Below are 18669 nucleotides of genomic sequence, written 5' to 3'. Positions count from 1 at the left end.
AACACACATAATACACAAAAGACAAGTGACACGATACACACCGGGACTGCTCTGCCCTGCACACCTCAGCGCTGTGATCAAAAGTCAGGCTTTGCTTTTATGGGGCCTAAGAGTGTCTGCTTCATGGACACCCCCATCTCCAAAGGAGACTCAAAAACCCCTCCCGGTGGGTCCCTACCCTGCGCCCCACTTTCATCCCCTCTGTGGGTTGTAGCCCTCTACTTATCTCTCAGACATCTGGGGATGCAGGTCTGTGTCAGGTGCAAAAGAAGGCAGCCTCAACATCTGGGAAGTTCCTGCTGGCACCGTTGTTCAACGGTTGTTGTTGTTGTTGTTTCTTAGTCAGCTACATGAAAGAAATCCAAATATCAATGCATGATCTCTGCAGCACACTGGCCAAAACCCAACAATTCTGCTACTCACCGTTCTCCTAAGAATGCCCGGCTCCTGGGGCCGCACCCTTCGGCCACGCTCTGAGGCTGATGCCATTGTCACGGGGTAAGCCTGGGTTAAAAGGAGACGAGGTCATGTGGCATTGCTGAAACCTGAGTGGACCCGAGCTCCGCCTCCCTACTTCCCCGATTCACCGTGACTCCTCGGCCGGTGCCCAAGGCTACCCTGGTGACACCTTTAAACAGAAAAGGCAGAGGCTTCATCGACGAGTCCCGTGATTCTTCCGCAGGGCTCGGGAGAGCGGCAAACCCGGCGCGTCGGCCGGTTGGTGACTGGGGCTCGGCGTACTCCGAGTGGATTGCCTAAAGCGCAGAAACAGGAACGGATGCTTAGAAAATGAGACTGGAGCAATAACAACTGCTTCTGTACGCTACTCAATGCTCACCTTGCCCACCTCACCTTGACTGCTGATGTCCAGCTTTGCTTCCTAAAAAGAAAAAGAACAGAGCTGTAACAGAGTCACACTTTACACTCTCCCTGCAGAGACAAACGGTGACTGACCTGCTCGGGGGAACCTCCTCACTTGGGATGGGTGGATGGATTTTGCCCTGGATTTTATCCTTCTGCATCTGAAAGAAAGTGAGGACAAAAGTCAAAGGGCTGCAGGATAACTTCACAGCTCCAAACATCTTCTGTCTATCTAGGAATATCATCTAGAGTCTGGCGACACCCCACAAACTGCAAGTCCCTGGGACTTGTCTGATTGCAGCAGGCTATGCGGCAGGGCAGGGCAGCTCCGGCACAAATGTGTGTGGACACCCGTGACACGGAACGTGACAAACGGGGGGACAACAAACACAACGCATTATGCTTGTGGTGAGGGTCTCGAGGGGAAAAGGCAAAAGGGACCCCAAAGACACACTAGGTAACACGGTACACTGGACAACATGACGTGGACCGGAACTGCTCTGCGCTGCCCGCCTGAAAGCTGCCATCAAAAGGAGAGCCTCTCCCTTTAGCTGTCCTAAGAGGCCCCTTGGAGAAGATTGCTTTTCCCTCTGCTAATTTTTAAATCTGTCCCAGGAACTCCCAACCCACTACTCTCCCATCATCCCATCTCCAGGCCGTGGCCCTGACTTATCTTTTGGATGATCGGTGATGTGGATCCACGTTGCGCCTGAAATGAGTCTGCCTCGGAGGGCCCCGTGATGGCCTGTTAGCCTCTCGGTCAGCTACAATAAAGAAAAAAAAACCAAAGTATAAGTAAAGAGTTATGTGGGCCAAATCCCAGCAAGTCAGCTACTTGCCCTCTCCTGACTGTGCCTGGCTCCTTCAGGCTCCAGCTTCATCCTGATTCCAAGGCTGTGGCCATTATTATGATTGGCACCTGGGTTAGAGAAAGGCAAAGTGAAATGGCATTCCTGTGAGTGCAGTGGGTGACCTTGTGTGCTGTAAGATATCTGAATGCCTCTGCTAGGCTTCTGAAAAGCCTTGGGGTGGGGGCTCAAATAAACACCCTTTCTCACCCTGCTGCCTTCAAAACCACCCCCCCAACAATAACTCCTAACTGGATACCTGCTCAGCCTCCCTCTCCTAGTCACAATCCTCAACTCACCTGAAGCCTCAATCTCAAACATCATCTTTGACACTAGGCAGATCCCTCTTGTGACATGATGAATCTGCTGAAAAGTGTTGTAGTTGACACAACCTGGAGCCTCTGGAAGCTGCACTCTTCCTAAAAAAAAAATACATAACAAAATATGAACAAAACCCGAAATTACAAATGCACTTTACCACCCCTAAACACAAAACCCAAAATTGTGAACTTAAATAGTCCCTGTATTCTATGCTGTTTTCTTCACAGTATCTTCAAAGGCTCTGTTGCTTTAGATGCCCAGAAACACCTACTGAAAACAAGCTGAGATAAGCTGAAAGAGCCTCTTCTCTGAAATGAGAGAAGAGCTCTTATCTCAGCACAGCCCAGTGAGGGAATGAAGCCCCTCAGCAAAAGCTGGGGTTAATATACCCCTGATGGTGCCCGCCTCTCGTTCCCATGGCACCCGGGAAAAGGGAGGGGGCTGATCCCACCGGGCATAAAAGCCCTCAGAGAAGCTACAGCTGTTTGGCTCCTCTGACTCAAATTCAAGGGGAGCAAAGGGCTTGTTATAGAAGAAAACTCTTCAGAAAAATAACAGCACTTTCTTTTTTGCCACAACTACTTAGAGTAAAAGGGCAGAAAACTGGTGAGAAATAAAACTTTCTGTTTAGGCAGCATAACTAGATAAATTGGGTAATTTGCTGTTAATTTACTTATAATTATCCCTTAGTGGCTACTAGGTAGTACTTCACGTGTGACTGAGCTGGGTGGAGAAGAATGCTTATGATATGAATAGTCTAAGTCTCCTTGGGACCTCTAATTAGGCCTATCTACATTATAAATAAAAATAAGAAAAATAAAAGCTTCCCAGGCAGTGTAAGGGTTAAGTGCATGCCAGGCTCACCCTGCTCTGAGGTACTTGGTCCTACGGCACAGAAAGAAGGGCCCTGAAATGTATTTTAAACCCTTGAAATGCTGAAAAAGGCAGAGCTTCCTTCCAGTGCACCCCTTAAACAGAGGAAATGGGGCAGTTACCTCTACTGAAACTAATACAATGGCAAATAAATAGCTTCTGCCCTTTAATTTATTCTCCTTAAGTACTGGGAAAAGAGGGGTTTTCATCACTTTAAATCTCTCCAGTGATGAAAAAAGAGGGATTTTTTGCTCAGTTCAAACTCTTATGGAGAGATAGCTGGGCTTCTCCCTCAATTTAGGCCTCAGGACAACAAAAAGGGGCTGGCTACCCTTAATTCAAACCCATAAGAAACATTGTCAAGATTTTCCCCTTCTACTTAAACTTATTTTCTATTATTTTCCAGTTTATTATTTTCTAAACGGGAAAATAATAGAAAATGAGGACTCCCTGTCAATTAACACCCCTAACAGCATAGAAAAGGCAGGGATTCTTTCAACTGAGACCATTAAAATGGCAGGGGAAGCAGAGTCCCTCCCAGTTTGAACACAAAAAATAAAGGAAAAGGAAGCTTTTTCCCTTTTCTCTAAACCCTTTTTCTCCTAATAACCTCTCTCCTTTCTGGGAGTGCTGTGGAGGGTCTGGGGGCCCTGGGGAGGGACTGACACAGTAAAAGGGGAAAGCTGAAAGCCCTCTCCTGGAACCCCACATGCTGCCTGGCCTGCTCAGATGCTGCCCCTTGGCAAAAGGGCTCTTCGCTTGGCATTTTCTCAAAGTGATGCTCCGTGCCGAGGTGGGTCTGGCTGCTCCCTAGTCCGTGCTGGATGCTCCGACCGTAGTTCCTGGAGGGACCCTTGGGATGCCCCTGTTAGCCCCTCTGGACTAGCAGCTCCCTGTGCGGGTGTGACTGGGTAACCCTCTGAAAGCAGCTGGTCACAGGGGGGCTGCTAGACCTTGGAGTGGGGCATGAGGTGAAGAAAGGTCCTGTGATGAGTTCCTTCCTCTGCACAGCCCTTCGTCTGCCCCTTAAACCATGGGCTGCCAGACTTTCCTTTCTAAGGAAATTAACCGTCTTTCCTCTCTGTGTGCCCGTGGCCGAAACTGCGATTCGGCCTCCAAAACTGCAGAGAACGATTTCTCACGGACCGCGGCTGCCGACGCCGAGAACTCTTGCCGCCCTTGGAGGGCCACGTGCCTCCTGCGAATGGACGTCGACGCGCAGCGGGGCTGAGTTTGGCTTTACGGGGAAGAGGGCCGGCGCGGGATTTCTCCGGGAGCAAAGCTGCCCCTGCCAAGAACTCGGGCTGCCCTGGCAGTGCCGAGCACTTCCTGCAAACTGGCGTCGGGAGATGTGGGGGGTGAGTTTTTCTGTGCAGAAGTTCTCCCAGACCAAAGCTGAGAGCATCTAACCCTAACCACAACAACTTAGCTGGGTCTAAAACTTACAACCTTTGGACTGGCAGCGTGGGACCCAACCCGCTGTGCCATTGCTGACCCCTTTCTAAAGCATTCCACTGCAGTCCTAAAACTCTGCCTTTTCGGAGGGTGTTTTCTCTGACCCTGACCGTAATCTTCCAAATATGCTAAAGACTCATAAAATGGCTTTGAAAAAGCCCCAACAATACCCTAAGTAGTCCCAGAAAACTCCCTTCCAAAATCCCCTAAATAGCTTTAAAAGTCCTGGAAAAAAAAACTCAAAAAGACATGCTCAGTCTCCAAACTCTACCTCTTGCTGTCTAGCCCACAGATGTCGTCCCTACCTTTTTGCAGTGGGTCTGTTGTCCTCTGAGGGTTCTGTCATTGTCCTACTGTGTGAGGGTTGCTGTCTGGTCTCGCTGTTAGGGTTGCTGTGTTGTGCTGCTGTTGGGGGAAAAGGCTGTTTTTAGGGGGGCTGCTTAGGCTGAGGTTAGGGCTGGGGTGAGGGGTGGTACAGTTGTACTGTGCACCCCTGATCTCCACTGGACTGTCCAGCCCTCAAGCCCTCTCCCTTTACCCCTCATCCGGTCCCTCTGCCCCCCAGCCCTCAGCTCCTGTGTGTCACCCTTGACCCCTCTCCTTTGCCCCTCAGCCCCCAGCTTCTCTGTGTCACCCTACAGCTGCCCCTGCCACCCTCAGCATCTCTGTGTGTCACCCGCTGTCCCCTCTCCCTGTTCCTCCCTCAGCTCCCAGCCTCTGTCACCCTCAGGCCCCCACAGTGCCCCTCGAGCTGCCCCTCAGCCTCCATGTGTTGTGCCATGAAAAGACCCTAAAAAAACCTAAAAATTCCCTGAAAGCCTCCTAATCTTCAAAATGTGCTAAAAACCCCATGAAAACCTAAAAACAGCCTCAGAATGCTGTTAGAATACACTGGAAATATCCTACTTTTAAAAAACCCCTAAAAATCCCCAAAGAACCTTTAGAAATCCCTAAATATACCCTAAATAGTCCAAAAAGAGCTCAAAAAATACCCCAAAATCTTTAAAATACCCTGATAAGATCCTAAATAACCTAAAAATTTCCTCAAAAACCCTAAAAATACCCTAACCCTAAAAAGTCCTCCACATACCCTCAATAGTCCTAAAAAAACCCCAAGAATACCCAAATCCCCCCCCAAACAATTCTTAAAAGTACTAAGAAAGTCCTTAAAATACCCTAACAAAATCTTTTAAAAGCCCTGAAAAAGCCCTAAAAGTATCCTAAACGTTACCAGAAAATTCCTGGAAAACTCCTCCAAAAAAGCCCTAAACTATCCTTTTAAAGCCATGAGAAAAACCCTAAAAAAAACCCCTAAAAAACTGCTCAGCACCCAACCCCTACCTGTCACTCTCTAGACCACAAACATCATTGCTACCTTTTTATTAGGGTTGCTGCCTGCAGCTGCTGGGAGAGTTCTGGGGATGTCCCAGCATTGGGGTTACTGCCTTGTGCTGCTGTTGGGGAAAACTGGGGTCCTAGGGGTGCTCTTTAGGGTGACCTTGGGGTTGGGTTGAGGGCTGCTGCCCCTGTACCCTAACCCTACCTGGTACCCTGTGTCTTTTGTACCCCTAACCCTCAGTGTGAGCTCTCCGTCTGTCAAGCCTCCCCCTCCTTGCCCCTCAGCCCGCAATGTCTGCGTGCCACCCCGAGACCTCTGACATTGTCCCTTGGCCCCCTGGCCTCCACCGTGCACTCTCCACCTGGTTAGGGGTGGTGTGAGGGGTGGTTCACCTGTCACCCTCAAGCAGCCCCCACTTTGCCCCTCAAGGCATCTGCTTCCCCTCACTCTCTTCTTGTCACCCTCAAGTTCCCCACTCCCAGCCTCTCAGCATCTCTGTGCCACCCTGGAGCCCCCCAGTTGCTCCTAAAGCCCCCTTCTGCCTCTCAGCTCCCCCCATCCTCTGTGTCACTCTCCAGCCCCCTCCCCTCAGCCTGCAGCCCCCTGTGACACCCTGCAGCGCACAGACGTTGTCCCTGCCTGTCTCGCTTGGGTGTTGTCCTGCTGCGAGAGCTGCGCCATCCTACGAGGGTTCGGGCTCCTGCGTGCTGCTGCAGGGGACTCACGGGTGGGCGGTGGGTGAAATAACGGATGGAGCGGGAAGTGTGGTGGGACGGGTTAAGAGCGGAGTGAGGGATGGAGCAAGGGCGGGCTGGAAAATAGAGTAGGGTTAGGGGTGGAGAAAGGGACGCAGCAGCAGGGGGCTGAGGTGAGGAGGTGAGTGTTAGGAGGAAGCGTAACTCCGTAACTCCAAGACCGAGTCTGCAGCCAACGAGAACTCTGAGTGACCTGGGAGCGGTGAACGTCTTCGGCAAACTGATGTAAGGAAACTGGGGTGATGAGTTTAGTTTCCCTTGGAAAAGGGATGGCATCTGTGTCCGTGGGCCTGCACCCTGCCCGGGACCTTTGATCTCGAGTGGGCTGCCACCTCCTAAAATTCCAAACATTGCAGGTTGGAACAGGGGGTTGGAAATTTTACTCGGGGTAGAAACCAATTTTGGATTTAGCTGAAGTCTGCTGGTGAAACTTGTGTAGTCTGTTAATTGGTGTGCTTGCAAAAAGGCCTGCAGAGAGAACAAAGGAAGTTCGAGGCTACTGTTGGAAAAAGTGAATCTGGGTTACGACCGAGTGCACGGCCTCGTCCCTGTGTGAGTAAAAGTTTGAGGTTTTGCTGGCAGTGTCACCGAGTGCTAAGGGGTCCCCTGGTCGATAGGGCAACTTGGGAGGGTTTGCTTCAGGCTTTGCTTGTGAAAGGTGTGAGAAAAGCAAGCAGCTCTGAAGCAGATGAGCCCCCTCTTGCCTGTTGAAGTGTTGGATAAAGCAAAGATAAACCTCAAGGTCCCTTCCCACCCAAACCATTCCGTGATTCTTTGCCCTGGAGGCCAGGGTGCACCTGTCACCGCATTTCTCTTCACAGAGAAAAGCAAGGTACAATTCTTCCCAAGAATATTTCTGGGATTCACATTCTCTGAACCTCAGAGGAAGGAAAAACAATTCTTATCTCATTTGCTGTGCCTCTGTTTGTGCTGAAGTAGAATGCAACGTGGAGATTGTTCACCCAAAGTGATGGTGTTTTGTTTCCTTGGCCTGTCGGGGCCAAGTGTGTGTGTGTGTCGGGTCTGTTGGGTGACAGTAACGAGTAGTGTGTGGTGTGTGCAGGGTTGAGTACTTGGCAGATTCAGTTTAGATGTAATGTAATATACTATAATAAAGTAATTAATTAGCCTTCTGATAAGGCAGAATGCAGATTGGAAATATTTGCACATATGATATTAAAGGACACATGAACCACCTTTCTGTGAGACAAAGACACAAGACTTGGCCCATCCCTAACTTAGGACACAGCTAAAAAATAATATATAATTTTTAATCTATTTTTGAATAACTCTCTAAAACTAATGGCAGATGATATAGCTATTTTATCTGGCAAGCTTCCGTGCAAAATTTCCTGCTGATGCTGGCTCAGACAGATGGAGATTTGGGAGGAGTGGGAAGAACAAAGTGCCACAGGGCTTTATTGGATAAGCGTTGATAGGTTTCTGCAAGCTTCTATTACAAGGTTGATGAACCTTGTGTTTGTTAACTTCAGTTTTGCTCAGCCAGCGTTTTAACCCTGCTTTATCTCCTGTGGTCCAGATGACACATTCACACATCTTTAGAAAATTCAGTGGGATGGTCTTCAAACATGTGACTTTGCAGCAGTGAGGGCAGAAACTTGATGGTTTTACCTCAATCTATAGTTTTTCAATATTGCTATAGAAAGTGCTTTTCTGTGAAATGGCTACTTTGGTTAGATCATGCAAATTGAGTGCTGGCTACTTCCATAAGTTGAAGAGTAAGAATAACTCAGGAATGTTTCATCATTTGTCTCTGCACTGGTCAGAAATGGTAATTTGAACACCAATCTGTAGAAATTTAGCAAAAGAAGTTGGAATACTCGGAGGATAAAAATAGAAAAAAATGCTTTGGAAGGATTTTTCCTTGCTAGTGAGTCAGTTTCTACCTGTAGGAGCATCGGGGGGTAGCACGGTCGGGACGAGTGATCTCTGAAGCCGGGTCGTGGAACTTGGGGTTTATTGCAAAGGGCCCGGGGGCAGGGGCCTTTTGGAACTTGGGGTTTATTGCAAAAGGGCCTGGGTGCAGGGGCCTGCTGGGAGCTGCCAGCCACAGCTCAGAGCAGGCCTGAGAGAAGAGAGGGGTTGAGACGATGAGAGGGTAAGAGCGTAAAAAGGTAAGAGAGCAAAAGCATAAGAGTAAAAAGGGGTAAGTGAGTAAAAGGTCAAGAGAGTGAAGTTCCCATTACAATATAATAAATCATCTTCTGTGTTGAATATTCTACTTCTCACTAACCAATCTAGTACAATACACAAATGCTATAGCATTTCCATACGGCCTATAAGAATCACCTCATTACCATACTGTGTTACATTTTAAACCCTAAAAGCTCCTCTTTGGACCCCTTCTGCCAAGCTAGTAGGGTCTGCTCGGCCCCTTGGAGCTGTCTGCAGGCAGAAGGTGTTGTTTCATCAAAGGGGATTACCTTCAGCTGGCCACACCGTTGTTTTCCTGTTGTTCAGTAACTGAGGGATCTCAAAGCTCGCTTTCATTTCAATCTTGCTTATAGAAATATTACCTCATCCATTCCCGTTTGTTCCCCCACTCGTTCGCGGCTGCCCCAGCCTCTGTGTCGGCTCCGGCACAGTCCGTCTGTCCCGGTCCGTCTGTCCCGGTCCCGGCCGCCTGGCCCGCGGCCGCTCCGCTGGCCGTGCCGGCGCAAGGGGCGGGGGGTCCATCCTGCCGTGTGCACCGTGGGTACCGCGCTGACCGCACCGAGGGGGGGTCCCGTCTGTCCCATCCCCGGCTGCCCTGACTCTGCTCGGCTCCCGCCGCTGCAGCCGGGGTCAGTCGCCGGTTTTGTCTCTGCCGGATCAGCCGCCGTGAGCCATGTGGGGCCGATCCACGCTGCAGCTCGGTCTGCACCGGAACAGCCCCTGGGACGATCCCGGCTGCAGACCCCGCCTTTGGAGGACCTAGACCCTGAGCTGTGCCGAGCCCCTCGGGCGATCCCGGCTGCAGACCCCGCCTTTGGAGCATCGAGACCGTGAGCTGTGCCGAGTTCCCCCGTCCTGCCCTGAGCTCCCTTCCCTTGGTAACCACAGCTCCGGCTGCTCAGCGGAACTCTCTAAAGGAATCACCTTATCGAAACACTAAAAGTTCTGGTAAAAGAAAGCCCTCTCCTGATTCATCCTAAAAATACGGGAGAAAAGCTATAGAAGATAAAAATCCAAAAAGAATGGGATAAAGGGATTGGTCTATTTCCATTAAAAGAGGTTCCCATAGGAGGGGGCGGACCAGGGTTTGTGAATGCTCCTTTGACTTCGTCTGAGGTCTGAAATTTTAAGAAATAAATAAAAGGGATATTTGGAGGATCCCATAGGCATAGCTGAACAATTAGACCAATTTTTAGGTCCAAACATTTATATTTGAGAAGAGATGAGGTCTGTAATGAAAATAATATTTTTCTCAGGAAGAAAGGCAATCAGAGCAGCTGAAATAAAAGCTTAGGAAAAAAGATAATCTGTGGGGACCCCCAGAGAAGACAAAATGCCAACTGTACCTCCTGAGTGGGGTAAAAATAATAAGGAGGGGAGTAAACACATGAATAATTATCGTAATTACATAATCAAAGGAATAAATGAGACAGCATATCAAAGGCGAAATGCAGGAAAAAAAAAAGTTTTTAAGGGACAGCTTTTAGAGGGGAAAGAAGAAACTTCAGCTAAATAGATAAACCAACTTAAGAGAAATAGGAAAATGGTCCTAAGTAAGCAGAAGATCTGAAAATCTTTAAAGAGATGGGCACAGAGGAGGAATAGGGAGGTCATAAGCTCTAATTTTTTGGGGGGGACAAATACCATCTGGAGCCTGTGATAACTTTAAAAGTGGGTCCCCAAGAAGAAGAACTGGAATTTGTAATAGACACAGGGGCAGAGAGAACCTGCCTGTTAAATATTCCAAAAAGTTATAGTGTGAGCAAACATATAGTGAAAGTAACAGGGGCAAAAAGAGAAAGTTTTACATTGCTGCTCATTAAAGATGTAGTAATTGACAGAAGAAACTAGAATTTGGATGGGAGATGTCTTATTGGTCCCAGGGGCAGGTAGCAATTTATTGGGAAGAGTCTTACAAGTGCAATTAAGAATAGGAGTTATATCAGAAAATGGGAAAATGACAGCTAGAGTTTTAAAATTAGGCCAAGAGGATGAAGAAAAAAAAAATCAACAAAGAAGTTTGAGCTGGAGAAGGAAATAGGGGAGGATTAAATATTGACCCCATAAGGGTTACAATTGAGAGACGAGATTGTCCCGTACATGTACGTCAGTATCCTGTATCTTTAGAAGGACGGGAAGATTTGAAGCCAGTCATGAAAGGACTAATAAAGGATGGGGCATTAGAACCTTGTATGTTTCCTCATAATATCCCTTTTCCCCCAGTAAAGTCTGATGGCAGTTATAGACTAGTATAAGATTAAAGGGAGGTTAATAAAAGAACTCAGACTCACTACCCAGTGGTAAAATATCTTAGACACTTAATAAATAAAAGTAGCTAGAAAACCAACCATGAGAAAATTGCAAGAATTTTATTCATTCTCCCTCCCTCTTCAAAGAGAGAGATCAGAAAATTACCTAGATTATTGAAATATTATAGATTATAGATTGATGGGTACGCACAAGTAGCAAAATTCATGTATGAAAAAAATTGACAGAAGGAGATGATGTAAAACAGACCAAAGAAGATATTGTTAAATTAAAAGAGTTAAGTTAAAACTAGCCTAAGTACCAGCTTTAAGCTTACCTTTGTTAGAAAAATCCTTTATCATTGATACATAAATACAGAAAATGGAGTACCTCATAAAATTTTAATTCAAGAGTAAGGAAGAGTAAAAAAGTATCTAGTAGCTTATATATCAAAGATGTTACACTCAGTAAGCCACAGCTAGCCAGTAGGTATTTAACAGCGACTGCAATCCTAGTAAAAGAAAGTTGTAAGCCTACTTTTGGAAGTAATTTAGTTAGGTTCACCTCGTACCATCTGAGGTCTGTTGAATTAAAAAAAAAAAAAAAAAAACAAAACAGGTAAGAAGAGAAGAAAGAGAAGTTGAAGTAGGGAGGTGGTTAGCAAACTCTGAGATGTTAGAATGTGAAGTGATGACATTTTGGTGCTAGAAGAGAGCAGAAGTGTGAATGTGGGGTTTTTGCATGAAAGGCAGGGAAGTGTCTTAACACACAATTGTTAGGAGGTTATTCAATGCTGAACTGAGGTCCAGAAAGGGTTTAGCAGAACAGGCCCTCCTTGAAGGGAAAAGAGGATAAGTTGACTAGAGAAAGGAAAAGAATGTCAGGAGCACCTGGGGACGCCAAGTTTGGGGTTGTCAAGGTTGGGAGGTGTCTGACCGCTCCCTACGAGCGGCAGGGTCTCGGGGGCTGCGGCAGGCACCGATCCATGGAGGTGACCCGGCGGCGGTGCTGGCAGCAGGGGACACACGGGTTTGCCGGGCAGGAGCGGGCTGGCTCCGTGGCGGAACTGCCAGGGGGGCTCCCAGACTGCCGGGGTCCCGAGTCGAGGATGGCAGCGTCGGCCCCGGTAAGTGGGCCGAGAGAGAGAAGGAAAGAGAAAGAGAGAGAAGGAGAAAGAGAGAGGGCAAAAGGGACCCAAGGCTGCCCCCAGGGTCCCCATGCCCGTGGCTGTTCTCCCCTGCTCCGGCCCTGCAGCGAAGTGGCAGCACGGCATTGACAGCAAGGCCGTGAAAAGAGCGGGAGGGGGCTAGCACTAAAAGATAAAATCAAAGCAGAGATTGCTGACTCTCCAAACCTCACAAAGTGGTTTGTTTTTCTTAAGTAAGAAGATTTTTGGTCTTTTCTTTTGTATGTTTTGTTTGCTGTTAAAAAGAAGTTTTTTGGTTTTTGTTTTTTTTTCCTGAAGAATGGGTTTGTAAGGCTAAAACAATTAAATGCTGCCCAAAAAGTAAAAAGCAATAGATGTGATACATCTAGTGTTAAAATTGGTCTAGCTTTTCTTATTTAACTAACTGTAACTCACAAAAAGAAGAATTTGCCTCTGCAGCTATTAGCACAGCTGGATAGAAGAAGAAGAGGCTGCTGTGGAAAAAGCTTTTAGCTAAACCCAGAAAGTTTGGAAGAAAAGTGAATGGTAAAAGTTAATGCAGTATTACCTTACTTTTATTACTATGCTATTAAGAAGTCCTATCCAGGTACTACCGAAGCAACAATCAGAATCACGGAAAAAGGGTGAATTCATGCCAGCAGAATCAATGGACTATCACATTTAAACCGGGTGATACCAAACTGACTTTCCAATGGGGACTGAGCGGTAATAGTTTGGAAAAAGCAAAATGATCCAAGAAATGTACAAAGAATAACACTGAATTCAGAAGTAAGACAATGCTTATACCACTGGTTTCAAGCACGGCCTGAATAAAACATCTCCTTAGGGGAGGAATACTCCAGATAGAAGGATCAAGACTGTTTTTGTGTTCCGACCTTAGCCTGAGAATTGTACAGGGGAGAAGGGGAATTACCATTTCCATCAGTAAACTTTATTTGATTCATTCCAATACTGGACATGCTAGCTGGGTTATAAGTAAATGCTTGAATTGTGAGAATAATTAGTATTGTAGTTCACAACATTTATGCTCTTATTGCAAAAAGTGTTAAAGTAATAACTTAGCTTTGTGGATGGGAATTATTACTGCCTGTTGAATGAGAGATACCTGAAGAATGGTAAGAGACCACAGTTAAAGGGTGTCCAAACCAATTTGCCTGGAAATTAGTTAAGAGAAAGTGACAAGGAAATAGAGGGCAAGACCAGATTGGCCTCTGTATTTCATCACCGAGAAGATCAAATACACCTGCTGTGGGTTGCAACCTCACAGGCCTGGGAGATGGGAGTATAAGCCATACTGGACCTCTGTTATTCCTGCTTCTGGCACTCATTTGTTCTCTTTTCCCTTTCGGGATACCAGCAAGATTGTGTCACAAATGCTGCAGAAAGCATCACGTGGAAAGATACCAAAGTTCCTCTTTAATTACACACACCTATGTCAACAGCCACTGTTATAACCCATCCAAATTAAGAACCTGTAGGCAAAATGGAGTAAATTATTGGATTACAAGAAACTTAGGAAAAAGTGGTAATAGATTTGGAATTGAATATCCAAAAGGAGAGAGATGGATTTGTTTTACATTTAATCTTGAAGATAGGGTTCGAGATTTGGTAAAAAAACAAATAATAAACAAAAAGGTAAAACCAGCACAGCAACTTAACTCTGTATTGACCCCAAATTATCTATTGAGTCGTATTACAAGACTCCAAGCAGTTATAGAAATGATAGCAAATGGAGCTGCCCAGGCATTGGAGTTAATATCAAGTCAGCTAAGCCAAACAAAAACTGTAGGGTATCAGAATAGGTTGGCTTTAGACTATTTATTGGCCAAAGAAGGGGGTGTTTGTGGAAAGTTTAATATATCAAATTGTTGAAAATTGATGACCACAGAAAAGTTATTCTAGAAAAAGCAAAAGAAATCAAAGAAGAAAAAAATATATATGCATATAATAATCCAGGTACCGGTCCAAAAATTAGATAACAATGTTAAAACCTAGCTGGCAGGGTAATGTATTAGAAGAAATTAAGGTCTTTCATTTTATGTGTTGCAACTATTTTTATATTTCTTCCTTGTGTAATCCCCTGTTTTATTTTGCCCGCATAGTCCAGAAGATGCAAGTAGATAAGAAATACTGCTCAAGCCAAAGGATTTACAAAGAATAAGAGTGGGGATTGTGAAAAATGCGTGTATTTTATGATTGGCTTTTTGGAAATATTAAAATTAATATTATATGTGTTGTGTTAGAAAGTAATGCTGTATTAACTCTCTTAAGTAGTGTGTTAAATATAGTTTTAGGTTACAAAAACTGTTAAAATAGAAACGATGCTATGTAAGATACTTTTTTTAAAGAAAGGACTTGCAGCAAGATAGCAGCCACAGGACACCTAAATCTTTCAGAGAAAAAGAATTTATTGCCCTCTTATCAGAAGAAACGAACTTCTTCCTGCCTCCAAGGCACCGTTAGGATTAGAAGGAAGAAGTGGATGATGACCAGACAGAATCCTGTATTTGAATGGAATTTATGCACCATGTATGAAGTGTATGAATATGCAACAGGCTATGGCTTTTAAAGGTTAATCCTTTGTTAACGGGGGTCCTTTTTCGGGCTCATGCTGCCCAGAAAAAGGTACCCGGACGTCCGTAACTCTTTGTTTTTGTTGTCTCATATTGTCCTAATTCAAATTGTCCAAATTATTATTACTCTAATTGTATTACTGTTTTTATAACCATTTTATTACTATTAAACTTTCAAAATTTTAAAAGCAAGTGATTGGCATTTTTCACACCAATCTGTTAGTTGAAAATTATCAAAAGATTTTTGTGAGTTTTCTAATTTTGGCATTAATGCTGGCGAATTTTCAGGGTTTACTGTCTAATTTTGGGTCAAGAAATCTGTCCCAAACACTGAGGGGACTCTGGTGCTATTTGGGAACAGTTCTTTTTCAAAATTCTTTTGTGTTGGGATCAAAGGGCTGGCATTTGCAGGGGCAAAATAATTCTCTGTCTGTCCTGTATTTATTAAAGCAGCTGTCATATTCCAGCCTCCTCCTCCTCCTCCTCGTCGCACGGTTTGTGTGCATGGATGTGGCTGTGCAGACGAATCGTGACACAAAGTAGTCCCACTGGGTGCTAGGAGTGTGGAAGGCGAAAGCACGGAGGCACATCAGGTCTCGGTTGTACACAGTTACGCGCGGCACTGCGGAGGGATCTCTCGGTGCCCGGCAGAAGGAGAGACGCAGAAGGATACATGCAAGGCGCTGCAGTTTTCGCCTGCTGTGGTGCCGTGTATAGACACAGTGGCGGCAGAAGTGGCGTGACAGGGCACAGGGATGCCGGCTGTGGCCGGACAGCGGCACGCAGCGGCTCGGAACCAGGACCGGGCTGTGCCAAAGCTGCGGCGAAAGCAGTGGTGGGTGGCAGCGGGCCGTGGAGATAGAACTGCGCATGCGTGCGGCTGATCCCTGAAGCAGCGCTGTGGTTCGATGAGTCGGCGCAGAGTGATATCATTGGTGCTGGGGTTGTAGCAACTGCGCATGCATGGGTTCCGTCACTACTGCAGCGCAGGCAGTCATCATGGCGGCGGGCGGGCCAGGGGGTGTGGGAGGCGGCGGAGCTGCGGGAACGGGAACGGGGCTGCGGCTGCAGCCGTGGAAGGCAATGCCGGGACGTCCGTGGTTGTAGGAGGCGGCAGAGCCACACCATCCAGCAGCTCTGTAGCGGGAGGGTGCGGTGGGGAAGGCGCAGCTCGGCCCGCCATGCAGCGGCGGCGGCAGGAGAGGGGAAGCGACCACGGGCGGCGCTGACGGGAGGCTGGGCTGGAGCGCCGCAGCGCCGGCACGGGGTGGCTTGGGCGCCCCGGTAAGACAGTCATTAAAACACCCTAAAAATTATTTTAAAAGCCCTAAAGGTATCCTAAACATTTCCAGAGAATTCCTAAAAACTCCTGAAAAAAACACCTTAAAGTATCCTTAAAAATCCCTGAAAAATCACCTGAAAGACCGTAAAAAACTGTTTAACCCCTACCTGTAACACTGTGGCCTCCAAACATCATCTCTTACCTATTAATCGGGATAACTGCAAGGCCCTCAAACACCACCACAATCACCAGCTTGAGTTGGTCTGGACAGCACCAAATAAAATAAAATAAAAAGCTTTATACATAGAAAAATTAAAAATAAAAATGAAATAAAAAATTAAAAAAAATAAAAAGCTTTAAAAATAGAAAAAACAAAACTAAAAATTAAATAATAAAAAAATGCTTTAAAAATGGAAAAATCAAAAATAAAAATTAAATAAAAAATAAAATTAAAAAAATAAAAAGCTTTAAAAATAGAAAAACCAAAACTAAAAATTAAATAAAAAAAAATTAAAAAAATAAAAAGCTTTAAAAATAGAAAAATCAAAAATAAAAATTAAAAAAAAATTAAAATCAAAAAATAAAATAAATGCTTTAAAAATAGAAAAATTAAAAGTAAAAATTAAATAAAAAATAAAATTAAAAAATAAAAAGCTTTAAAAATAGAAAAATCAAAAATAAAAATTAAATAAAAAATAAAAAATAAAATAAAAGCTTTAAAAATAAAAAGATCAAAACTAAAACAAAAAAAAATTAAATGCTTTAAAAATAGAAAAATTAAAACTAAAAATTAAAGATAAAAATAAAATTAAAAAAATAAAAAGCTTTAAAAATACAGAAATCAAAAATAAAAATTAAATGAAAAAAATAAAATAAAAGCTTTAAAAGCAAAAAAATCAAAACTAAAAATTAAATAAAATTAAAAAAATAAAAAAGCTGTAAAAGTAGAAAAATTAAAAATAAATATTAAATAAAAATAAAATTAAAAAATAAAATTAATTAAAAAATAATGAAAAACCAAATAAAATCCGTAAAGTGCTGTAAAGTACTGTTAAAGTTCCATAAAAGGTAGTGCCATAAAGCGCGACAACCGGGCTTTACGACACCTTTTGCGACAGCCGCGCTTTACAGCAACTTTTGCAACAGTCGCGCTTTATGGCATTACCCTTTATGGAACTTTTATGGTACTTTACAGCACTTTACGGTTTTTATTTTGTTTTTCATCTATTTTAATTTTTTTTTTTAATTTTATTTTTTCCTTAATGTTTATTTTTAATTTTTCAAGCTTTTATTTAATTTTTCTAATTCTATTTTTTACTTATTATTTTTAATTTTTCTATTTTTAAAGCTTTTTATTTTATTTTTTAAATTTTATTTTTATTTAATTTTTAATTTTTCTATTTTTAAAGCTTTTATTTTTTTATTTTTATTTAATTTTTTAAAAATGTTTCTACTTTTAGAGCTTTAATTTTATTTTTTAATTTTATTTTTATTTTTCAATTTTTAAAACATTTATTTTTCTAGTTATATTTTTGATTAAATTTTTATTTTTAATTTTTCTATTTATAAAGCATTTTTTTTTTGATTAAATTTTTATTTTTCTATTTTTAAAGTTTTTATTTTTTTTTTATTTAGTGCTGCCCAGACCAACTCAAGCTGGTGATTGTGGTGGTGTGTGAGGGTCTTACATTACGACACTACCTTTTGTGGAATTCTTACAGCACTTTACAGTTTTTATTTTGTTTTTCATTTATTTTAAATTAATTTGGTTTTTTTACTTTTATTTAATTTTTATTTTTAATTTTTCTATTTTTAAAGCATTTTTATTTTATTTTCTTAATTTTATTTTTTATTTACTTATTATTTTTAATTTTTCTATATTTAACATTTTTTTTATTTACTTACTATTTTTAATTTTTATATTTCTAAAGACTTTTATTTTATTTTTTTTAAGTTTAAATTTTTCTATTTTTAAAGCATTTATTTTTTTATTTTTACTTTTTATTTAATTTTTATTTTTAATTTTTTTTATTTTTAGAGCTTTAATTTTATTTTTTAATTTTATTTTTTATTTTTCTATTTTTAAAGCTTTTATTTTTCTAATTTTATTTTTTATTTATTTCTTATTTTTAACTTTTCTATTTTTAAAGCATTTATTTTATTTTTTAATTTTAATTTTTATTTTTCTATTTTTAAAGCTTTTATTTTATTTTTCTTATTTTATTTTTTATTTTTAATTTTTAATTTTTCTATTTTTAAAGTTTTTACTTAATTTTTTAATTTTTTTATTTTTCTATTTTTAAAGCTTTTATTTTATTTTTCTTATTTTATTTTTTATTTATTTTTTATTTTTAATTACTCTATTTTTAAAGCTTTTATTTAATTTTTTAATTGTATTTTTTATTTTTAATTTTTCTATTTTTAAAGGTTTTTATTTTTTTTTATTTAGTGCTGCCCAGACAAACTCAAGCTGGTGATTGTGGTGGTGTTTGAGGGTCTTGCATTACGGCACTACCTTTTATGGAACTCTTACAGCACTTTACAGCACTTTACAGTTTTTATTTTGTTTTTCATTTATTTTAAATTAATTTGCTTTTTTTACTTTTATTTAATTTTTATTTTTAATTTTTCTATTTTTAAAGCATTTTATTACATTTTATTTGGTGCTGCCCAAACCTGCTGTAGTGCATTTTTATACTTTATAATACTTTGAAGTCATTTTGTTTTGTATCCCCATATTTTTCCCAAATGGTTTATCCCAAACTGTACCCC

Source organism: Agelaius phoeniceus, chromosome 3 (genome assembly GCF_051311805.1).
Source record: "Agelaius phoeniceus isolate bAgePho1 chromosome 3, bAgePho1.hap1, whole genome shotgun sequence".
Taxonomy (NCBI): Eukaryota; Metazoa; Chordata; class Aves; order Passeriformes; family Icteridae; genus Agelaius; species Agelaius phoeniceus.
Note: the sequence above shows the minus strand (reverse complement) of the source record.